At 43.0% G+C, this 10,785-nt stretch overlaps 1 protein-coding gene across 1 annotated transcript in view; it reads right to left on the bottom strand.

Moving 5' to 3' along the window:
- The window catches only part of phactr4a (phosphatase and actin regulator 4a), a 32,534-nt gene extending 22,027 nt beyond the window's left edge, over positions 1 to 10,507 (bottom strand). The window contains exon 1 of the mRNA XM_062409247.1: positions 10,179 to 10,507. The gene's annotated coding sequence lies outside the window, so the exon portion shown is untranslated. The remainder of the gene's footprint in view (positions 1 to 10,178) is intronic.
- Positions 10,508 to 10,785: the final 278 nt, after the last annotated feature.

The following is a 10,785-nucleotide window of genomic DNA, read 5'->3' on the forward strand; positions in this document are numbered from 1 at the left end:
TTAGTATCGATCTAAAGTGTTTGCTTCTAACCTGACGGTGTTTGAGAAACAGTGTCATGAGCCGTGGGATTAAAGTCAGCGGGTTTTTGCGCTGTTCCCACCGCAGTTAGCATGGTGGTTAGCCCGCTAGCCACGTTATGAAAGTTCGTTATAACATTATGTGACCGTACACACATGCCGTAAGTGCTCTAACCAGCCACCGTCAGCCGGACAATGCCGCTGGCTTAACACACTTGTCACATTAATCATAGAGTCGTAGTTGTGATTTTGGTTTATTGTGATGTAGGGAATGGAACAGGAAGTTTCCATTCCGAAATGCTGGCGTTAGCGGACCAATCACAGCCAAGGGCTATCCGTGGGCTCTCCGCCATTTCGACGTGTAGTTAGAAAAAGGAGAGCTGCACGAAAAGCTCTCCGAGGAGCCGCGGAGAGGCACGGAGAGGGCGTTCCACGTTGGAGAAGGCGGTCCTCTCTGTCCGTGTCCGTCAAAACGGAGAAGCATACATTGGCCTAAAGCCTGAAACATGCTTCTGCGACTGCGTCTGCGTCTTTTCACGCCGCTGTGGCGCAAGACTCGTTTTCATTCATGCTTCCCCAACCGTTGCGCGTCTTACAAAGCAATTCCGCGCCAGAACACTAGGCGGAGTAATGCTTTTTGTCGAGACAACCTTAGAGACGCCTTCTTTCTTCTTCGTCGATTGTTTATTTACATAGCCACTGCGGCTCCTCGTAGCCTTTTTCTGGCGGACAAATCCGCCAGTCAGTGACAGGTTATACAAGTGATCATACTATCGGATATCTTCTGCCAAGTGCTCTTCTATTTGGTCCATATTCGTTCTTCTAAATCTTCCATGATTTCTGCCGGTATTATGGGGCATGAAACCGGAAATGCAGCTCCAGAAGGGATGTAGAGCAGACCAATCACAGCCTTGCGGGCTGAGTGAGCTTGCGGAGCTTTGCCGTAAATTTTAGAAAAGGGGGTCGACACCCGTCAGCACGTAAGGAGGGATACATAAGCACGTAAGGGACCCGGAAGGGCTCTTGCGCTTACGGGCCCGTGAAAACGCAGAAGCATGTTTCAGGCTTAACTTTGCATCCGTGTAGGGTAGCCTCTTCTTTGATGTTGGTTACGTGACGATGTGCCGCGTGCTGCGCAATTGACGTTACGCGCTGTATATTTTCTAAAAGGAGCTACGTAAAAAAAAAAAAAAAAAATTAGGAGGAGGATTTTTATTGCAGCGGCGGAGAAAATTCAGCAGCGGCGGCGCGTGAACGTGGGGGAAACACTGCTGATCCTTCATTTGCTTCAGCTGTGATGCAATATAAACCCCACCCATGAAGGTATTCAAGGTGAGTTGCAAGCATGGAAAAGACAAAGGAGCTTACACAAAAGCTGAGAGTGGAGATTATTTCATCACACCTGAAAGGCCTTGGGTAGAAGAAGAATTCCCCAAAAAAGTATATTCCAGGAGACACAATTGGGAAGAATATAAGGAAGTTTACAACTGATGGAGCAGCTTCAAACATGCCTGGCCGTGGAAGAAAGCCCAGCATTTCATCAAGGACCCTCAGCAACTTAGTCAGAACAACTCAGATAAATCCCTGTGTGACTGCAAGACACCTACAGGATGACCTGATGAAGCCTGGTACAAGTGCTGCAGTGGCAACTATAAGACATGCACTGAATAATAAAGGACTTAATGGCCGGCATCAAGACACACTCAGCTCTTGACCACAAGCAACATCAAAAGTCGACTAGAATATGCCAGGAGGAATTTGGATAAGCCTACAGAGTTTTGGGTGACCGTTCTATGGACTGATGAAACCAAACTGGAACTGTTTGGACGTATGGACCAGCGGTATGTCTGGCGTGTGAAAGAAGACCAGGGGCCTCATGTACTAAGGTTGCGTACGCAGAAAAACGTGGCGTACGTCCTTTTCCACGCTCACGTTCAGATGTACAAAACGTGAAATGACCGTAAAAATGTGCGGTCCCAACGCCAGCTCCAGAGCTGTCGTACGCACGTTTCTACAGCTATTGTTCCTTTGGCGACACTTAGAGGTGACGCTGGGAAACTGGGAAAAAAGGTGAAAACAATGACTCATCAGAGTGATTTGCAATCAGAGACACACTAATGAACAATTAACACACCTTGCAATTATATGGGTGGCTATAAAAGCATGCGCAATGGATGAAGAAAATTGTTTTAACAATGGCTGTGTTAGCGTTGTTAGAGGACATCGCAAATGGTCACATCCGAAGGGAACGTATATTTAGGGAACGCGAGGACTTACTCGCAAATGATGACGATTGGCTCATGAGCCGATTTCGTTTCCCCAGGCCAGTATTACTGGAGCTGTGCGCAGAGCTGCGGCCGGCCCTAGAGCGCCACACAGCCAGGAGCCAGGGGTTGTCCGTGCCCACACAGGTGCTGATCACGCTGGGGTTCCTGGCAACAGGGACCTTCCAGCGGGAGCTGGCCGATCGGTCAGGAGTGTGCCAGTCCACCCTGAGCCGAGCCATGCCAGCTGTGTGGGACGGAATCATCCGAATGTCATCCAGGTACATCAAATTCCCATACAATGCTGTTGAACAGGCCCATATTAAAGCGCAATTTGCAGCAACAGCCGGTTTCCCTAATGTAATCGGAGCTGTTGACTGCACACATATTGCCATAAAAGCGCCATCACAGGATGAATTTTTTTTACGTTAACAGGAAACACTTTCATTCTATCAATGTCCAAGTGATATGTGATGCGCAAATGCAGCTCCTTAACATCGTGGCAAGGTGGCCTGGTTCAACGCACGATTCATTCATTCTGACCAACAGCATGGTTGGGAACAGGCTGGAGGCTGGCACTGTACGCGATGGGTGGCTTCTGGGTGAGTAAATGCTTTATTCGTGTAATTGTCCCGTATGTATAAACCAGCGTAATGCACATCTGGGGCTTGTGCACATCCAAATATCATGTTTCTCTGACGTGTTCAGTATTCACGTCAGTAAAAGCGGGCGTAAAGTTAGAAATGTCGCCCGCGGTGCACTTCTGCATTCATTCATTGTGTGGTTTTTACGTTGTGTATTGTAAGCAGCCAATTGTATGACCAGTATAATTACAGCATTTATGAATTCAGCATATTTACCTTGGGGATGATCGGTGTCCCCTTCATGGGCTCCCACCACTCCGGTGAGAGCTGTGTCACCGATCAAAGCGGCCACTCTCAAATCGAAGGGGGAGAGTTCCCCCACTCCCGTCCCCCCACCTGTTGCGGTCACGCTTCGGCGATGGGCAGAAACCCTCCGCCTCACCTCCACCTTGAGGTCTGACCACTTTTTTATTTCAGAGTGTGTGCGCTGCTGAGACCCCACTGCATTGACGGCCTCGCAAACACGCTCCCACTCATTTGTCTTTTGTTTAGCATTTATCCCTGTTGACAGGGTACCAAATAACATATGCTTGCGCATTTCTACCTCGTGGAGCAAAATCTCGAGCTCGGACTCCGTGAAGTTGCGTTTTTTAACTCTGTTCATGGTGCCAGGTGATCGGATTAATAGGTGAATCTCAGGTCCAGAGGCCTATTTAAATGAAATTGCATATTTAAATGAGGGCGTGGACAGGGAGGAGTTTGGCACGTCGGCATGTGCGCTCAATTCCACGTTGATTGAGATGTACAAAAGAAACGTGCTTGGATCCATGCGTTCGCACACTTTGATACATCTGAATTTATTTGTGCGTAAGACAGTTTCTGGGTTTTGGCGTACGCCAAGTTTCAGTATGAAATCCACGCAAGTCTTAGTACATGAGGCCCCAGAAGAATACTATCCCCATAGTCCAGCATGGAGGTTGGTCACAGATGATTTTGGGCTGTTTTTCTGCGGCAGGAACTAGCAATCTTTATCGTGTACATGGCATCATGGATTCACAGAAATACCAGGTCATTTTAAAGAGGAATGTGATTCCTTCTGTTGACAAATTAAACCTTGGTGATCATTGGACTTTCCAGCAAGACAATGATCCAAAGCAAAAACTCCAAGTCCACCAAAGCTTGGTTGAGAAAAAGAACCTGGAACGTCCTGGAGTGGCATTCACAGTCACCAGATTCAAATTTGATTGAAAATCTTTGGTGGGATTTAAAGAAGGCAGTTGCAGGATGGAAGCCATCAAACATCACTAATCTAAAGGCTTTTGCACTTGAAAAATGGGCAAAGATTCCAATCGAGAGGTGTAAGAAGCTTGTCCGCACTTACCGAAAACATTTTTTAGAAGTTATAAAAGCTAGAGGATGCGCCACAAAGTACTGAAGCTGGGGGGTTGAATAATACTGCACATGCACATGTGTTAAGAGTTACATTTTTCATTTGAACTTCAAAGTTAAGTCAACTTCTGTTGTCAAAATAACTAAAATACGCTTCAATAAATATCTTTTGTTGTTTGATGAGGTTTTTTTGTCATTTATTGTCATTATCTGTCATCCACATCACTATAATGGCTATTGAGGTGCGGGGGTTGAATATTTCTGATTGCAACTTTATGTGATGGTGCAACCCAAAAGTGGGATGATATGACACAAAATGAGCCATACCTGACATGTGCTGTGTGAGAAGAAAACTGCTAAAATACATTTTACTTCTGAATGACTAAAATCAGACATTTATTATATGCAATTAAACAGGAGGTCCAAGAAAATAATGCCCCCATGTTTAAGTCAGATTTGTGAAACAGTTCTATACTAGTTGAATTTGCTAATTCAAGTCTGCCTTTTCTCTGCCGCTCTGGGTCACCCCATTCAACATTCCTCCAGTACAAGCTCCACAAAGTACCAACAATGGATAAACCACTTTCACTAAATTCTATGTGGTCTGTTATTCAATCCAGACTGACATAAACAAAGCATTTGCATCCACCTAGATTTATTTCAGTTATTTTGCAGCTTACTTTTTCCTGTAAAATGCATTGTATTGCATTGTATTGCAACTTTAAGTATTACTTTTTATAATCTAATGTCAATAAAGCCATCATTACTTAGTTAGGAATTCACAATTTGTGATTGTGCTGTAGGTTTAAGACAGATCAGATGGTGGAAGGGGGTGAGCAGCAGAGAGTCAACTTCAGGATGACAAGGACAGATAAGCACCTCAAATGAATAATCATACAGACAATCAGTGATCATTCTCTCTCCCACTGAACTTCAGAGCAAGCAACTATTCAAATGACGGCGCTGCCTGTAATTGGTTAACAACCGTAGGTGCAGCATCAGAAAGGGGAGATTGCAAACAGCAGTATCAGTCTGCACTTTGGAATGTCAAGAGTCCCTGGACAACAATCTGGCAGAGCCCAACCCATGTGACTAATTACCCTGCAAAATACAAACTGCAGAATAAAAGGGAGACTGTAACATGGGAAGAAAGTACTTGACGTTCTTATCATAGTGCTGCGATGATACGCTTATTTACAGTTGAAATTCACACTGACCATGCTTAAAAATGGCATTCCATACAAACTGTAACAGTACACTAGATCAGTGCAATAAAGAAAATCAAAACAAAAAAATATACTTGATAGATGTCTGATGCTTAGGAGAATCAAATTTGAATCAAAACAAAAACTTTGGTCGCTGCGATGGTAATACTATTTGAATGGTTCCTTTTTTTATCAGTATTATTATTACACATTACCACTAGGCCTTTCACGGTGACAAATTTAGTTGGATTTTATTATTGCAAAAATTATATTATTTTTATTATTGGAAGTAGGAGCTGAGCGGTCTTACAACTGATAAAATTTATTTTTCTGTCTCGGATTATATCATTTATTATATGGGCCCGACTTGCATTCTAAGAAAGTATAACGTTCTTGTCTGATTCTTCCAACCACCCCCTCCCTTAAAGCTTCTAATATTTGTGATTACATTTTCCATGAAGCTTTGAAGCCACAAAGAACTGTATTCAGGAAATCCGCTATATGTTACTCCATGAACACCAATGCAAACAAAAGCGTTAAACCTGCCTTGAACTTAAAGTAATTGCTTTTTTATGGCCAAACCTCGTTCCGGTCATCTTTGGTTCAGGTCAACTGGTTTGACAAGTGTCTGTGTATTATGTAAACACAACACATTCTCAACAGGTGCAGAAAGGATCACATGTATGGACTGTACACCACCTCAAATGATTCACTGAAAATGCCAATTTTCCTCTTGTCTGTATGTTATTGCTCCATATCTTCCTCAGGTTGTCAATGTTCTCGACAATCATCATGTACAGTGCAGATGATTCAGAAGAGCACCTGCAAGATTCAGAGTTTAAGGGTTGTTCAAATAATGTTAAATCGTTACAGTGAGCTAATTCAGGAAAGCTAACCCCTGGCAGAACGAAAAGGCTTTAAATAATAATAATAAATCAAAAGACCATGAACACTCCCATTGGCCCATTACCATTTTAGTAATGGATTAATCTGGAAATAGGATGACTCATCTATTTACCTTTGTAAAATAACGATCTATTTCTAACAGATAAAAACACCTGTCATCAATAGTAACAGGGCATATCTAAAAAACCAACGACCTTTAGTTGCTCATCTCACTGCGATCTCTGTTGTTTCAATGCCCAGACGTTGTCCGGAGTACATACAGGCGCATGGAGGCCTTTCACACTACTGAGCCAAATTATGAGTTGCCGTGATGAAATTAATGCAAGTCGGATCAGCCAGTGATTTAAATTCTGATTTCCGATATGGTCTTGAATCCAGCCCTCAATGGGTTGATGATTTTTTTTTTAAGACTGACCGTTGTTACATCATTTTGTTCTCAACAAATTATAAACTGTACATCAGTAAAGACTTTCAACTTGGATAATTTGTTCATCAAGATCTAATTTGTGATTCAAGTGTTCCTTAATTTTTTTGAGCAGTGTATTTAAAACCCAAAGATGGACTGACATGAAATAAAAACATCTGAAATGCAGGCCAAAATATATATTTTTAAATGTCTGCCGACATTATTATATTTTCAGGGGTGTAGAGAATAATGTTAGGGGTGCTCGATCACCGCTAAAAAGAGGCTTAAGTCGCCAATGACTTGCGCTATAGGTTATAGCGTCTCACATCGGAGAGACATCTCATAGGTGTATGTCTGTGTCCCTTTTTGATGAGCTCCTGCGTCACATGGAACCGTTTCTACAGCATGGAAGGACCCACAGCCTCTCAGTCAGTTAGCAAGAAAGACTGTGTCTTGAGAGTATGCAACCATGACCACGATCATGATGCTGAAAAAATATTTTGTGCCCCCCAATACACAAATTATCTATAAAATCTCAGCTGACTACAGATGGCAGCCCAATTTGATTGATTTTACTTTTAATACATCTTTTCCAACATGCCCATAAACAGAGAGTAGTTGATACACACTTGAACTCACAAATAATTCAGTAGATAAAGTTCAGCACTACTGCAACCCAATTCTGTTCTCAAATATCCTCCTGGTGTAAAGCAGTTAGCTGGTGCAGGCTGGCAGCAAAGCAAACAGAGGTGAGTTAATGTGCACCGTTTTGTGAGCATATAACAGAGGAAACTACAGCAGCTGTGCCATCCCCCATATTGTATTGCTGAAGCCTTCAGGACACCACATGAACTTGTACAAACACACACAGGTTCACACTCAGCCCTGTACCTACCTCACTGAGCATCCAAAAGCTCAAGAGGAAACGTCCTGCTCTTAGTTAGCATGTGTCCGGCTTCAAGCTATTACTTCTATACCGTTCTTTGTGCATCAGGCCCAAAATGACTATGTCAGCAGTATAAAGAGAACCACCCAGAGAACAGTAGGAAAAATGGCAGGCGGATTTTCAGGTTTAGAAACAGGATCCAACAGTGGTATTTCAAGTGCAAGTGTACACCTTGTTTTGTATTTCTTATGGAGGTGAGGCTTCAGTCCTGTTTACACAATAAGGTTGCAAATCCCTGATTAATGTGTACACTCTGCCATCTCGGTCCGGTTAAATTCAGCAAAACTGTCAATACATTGTCATAAGTCGAATAAACATGTTTATGGCAGAACAATAAACTGAGGTGACTAAATCATATTGTAAATGAACAACAGTACGTTTATAAATGTATTAATTAAATGATCATGCAACAACTAATACAATTACAATCAGGGCTCATGGTGTGCCATTTACAATTTATGTATCAGTTTCTTCTTAAAATTGACTGTGGTTTCAATATCTCAGCATCATCTTAAGAAAATCAGTTTCGTTAACAATCATTTAGCCACCATTCCTTCCCCTTATAACCAACCAAGCTTTTCAAAGAGTGTTTATTTTGTCACATGATTGCCTGCACTAATCATATCGCGAGTAAGTGAGTCATGGTAACCAATCACTCTCATAAATCAAAGCCACAGAAAAGATTACAAACCAACACTGTCATCTGCTGTAATGCTAACTGGATAAGTTTAGTTCCTGGCTTTCTGCTTGTCATTCAAATAAAACACAAACTCCTTCTATCTAACAGCCATAGACTAAGAATTGATTATTTAATCCAAACAAATGTGAATTATAGAAAATAATACCATTTCCTTGCTACCAATGCAGCAATCCAAATAAAATAAAACTTAATAATGTACTTTTTCATACAGTTCTAAGGGAACCAACAGATGATTGTGCTGCCTCTGCAAAGCAAAAACATCTCCTGAGATTGCAAGCTCGATGAATGATACACTTTGCGACGTGATTGAGGTACGTTATACTCTTACTGGCATTTTTAACCGTTACGATTCCTCTGGAAAGTTTTTGTTTAAATCCGCAGCGTTTGGTTCGCACTACACAGTGGTAAAATAAAGTGTACACAATTCTGTTTGTTCACAGGAAGCTCCCAGTTAGCTCATTAAGAACTCCCAGTTCATCGGATAAAGGGGCCGACCTCTGCAAAGCGGAGAGGAGTACAATCAGCCATTGTGCCAAGTTTCATTCTGCAGACATAGCAATCAGTAAATAAAGAGCCAAAGTGGTGTTTGTTAGTGAGCGAGCTGCATGGACCTAAAAGAGACACTGTCAATGGGTAGCTGTTAATGGTTCACACATTTGATTATATAAGCCGCACACATATGGACCCACAATTTTCAGATTGTCTAACATATCTCTGTGTTCAATCCACTTCTATTGTAACAACCGTGGAAGCTTGTTTTAAATAAGTCTGCCACTTCAAATCAAAATTTACTTAAAAGACCTGTGCAAAGCTGCAGAATGCAGGTTTAGAAATATGTAGTTATGTGTAAATCTAGATAGTATGGTTATAACTTCCCACCAAATCAAATAAAAAATGTGAAATCACCACAAACATTCCCTCCAGACAAACAGCTGGTTATCTGCCGAAGAAAGCACCATCGTAAACATGACTGCAGCTACATGCCGTGGTGGGTTTCTATTTGGTTCTCAGGGTCAACCTCACTCCCTGCTGCCACCCACCTTCTAGATGAAATTCAACCTTTCTGCTCAATAATCTCTGTGAGATGCAACAACTTACAGTTCTCTGTATTCAAAGTCAACAACATGTAGGGCCTGAGTACAACACACTAAGCTGCAGCTCCTTTTTGGTCTCTCTCTTCTCTCCTATGGGGCGTATCGCTGTTTCCAGTCACTGCTGAGAGCTTGAGGGTTCTTGTTGGAACAAGCAGACGGGCCTGTGAAAGGAATGCAGTGGAATGTCTCAACTAATTCACACCTGAAGCCTCCCTCCCTGTAAAATACAGGTTGTGTTTCATTGTCCCGTGGAGACGAGGTAGTTCAAACAACTGATTATAAGAAAGGTTTGATCAGTTCCTCAGCCTGGTGCAAACAATACGTGGACACAGGTACAGGCAGCGTACACCTGAGGCTAACTCTGCACAGTTAGCCTCAGGTGTCCGTAAACAGTCTAGGAGTCCCGTCATTTCTACTTTTGTATTGTCTTAGTGCGTTTCCCTCTTTACCCTTATTTCCATAACAGAGAGAAGGGCTGTGAGCTACAGATAAACACGCATTACAGAACACCGTAGGCATAATGCTAATCCGTGTCTGCTGCTAGCCGGAGCAGAGCCAGCAACAGGTGGCTACAGCCCCTGCACTGTGGCATTAGCTTCGTTAGCTTGCATAAATTAGCTGTGGCTCTGAAGGACGCGTGTATGGTGGTAAACAGAGGCCGCTCACCTTCTCCAGTGGCCGCCTCGCTCGTGTGGAGATGTGTCCGCCACACAGGAGACGCGTTTCCCCCCGGTATCTCGTTGTCCCCCGGTTACTTTTGACACTTGTCGCCGCAGTCCATCACAGGGTAGAGAGCCAAGGCGGAACTAGCTTCACTTACAAAACCTCTGCACCCGAACCAGGTCATTAAAGTGACTTTGTGAAGCGGGCGGCTGGAGTATAGCGAGCAGACATCAGCTGACTTCAACAACAAACACCGGGAGACCAGTTTAACTCTGTGATCGAAACTTCTTTCTTAATATTCCGCTGTCAGAAGGTCTTGCACACGTAACTCGGTGGGAGGATTAAATGCGGCCGCGCATGCGCACTGACAGCCCGCGACGTCACACAGAAAACAATTCTGAACGAGCCCGAGGAATCATGTGACCCCACGGGCTTTCAATGACGTGGAGACGAATCCTGTCTTCACTCAAGTTGTGCAAAGATTGTTGCCATGATAGAAACAAAATATATATAGGTAAAGTACTGATATGTTAATGGAACCGAAAAACTTGTTATGATAATAATGACTTTAATTATAGAGGACTTTTCACCCCAAAGTACAAAGTGATGC

This window comes from Platichthys flesus, chromosome 17, assembly GCF_949316205.1.
Source record: "Platichthys flesus chromosome 17, fPlaFle2.1, whole genome shotgun sequence".
NCBI classification, from domain to species: domain Eukaryota; kingdom Metazoa; phylum Chordata; class Actinopteri; order Pleuronectiformes; family Pleuronectidae; genus Platichthys; species Platichthys flesus.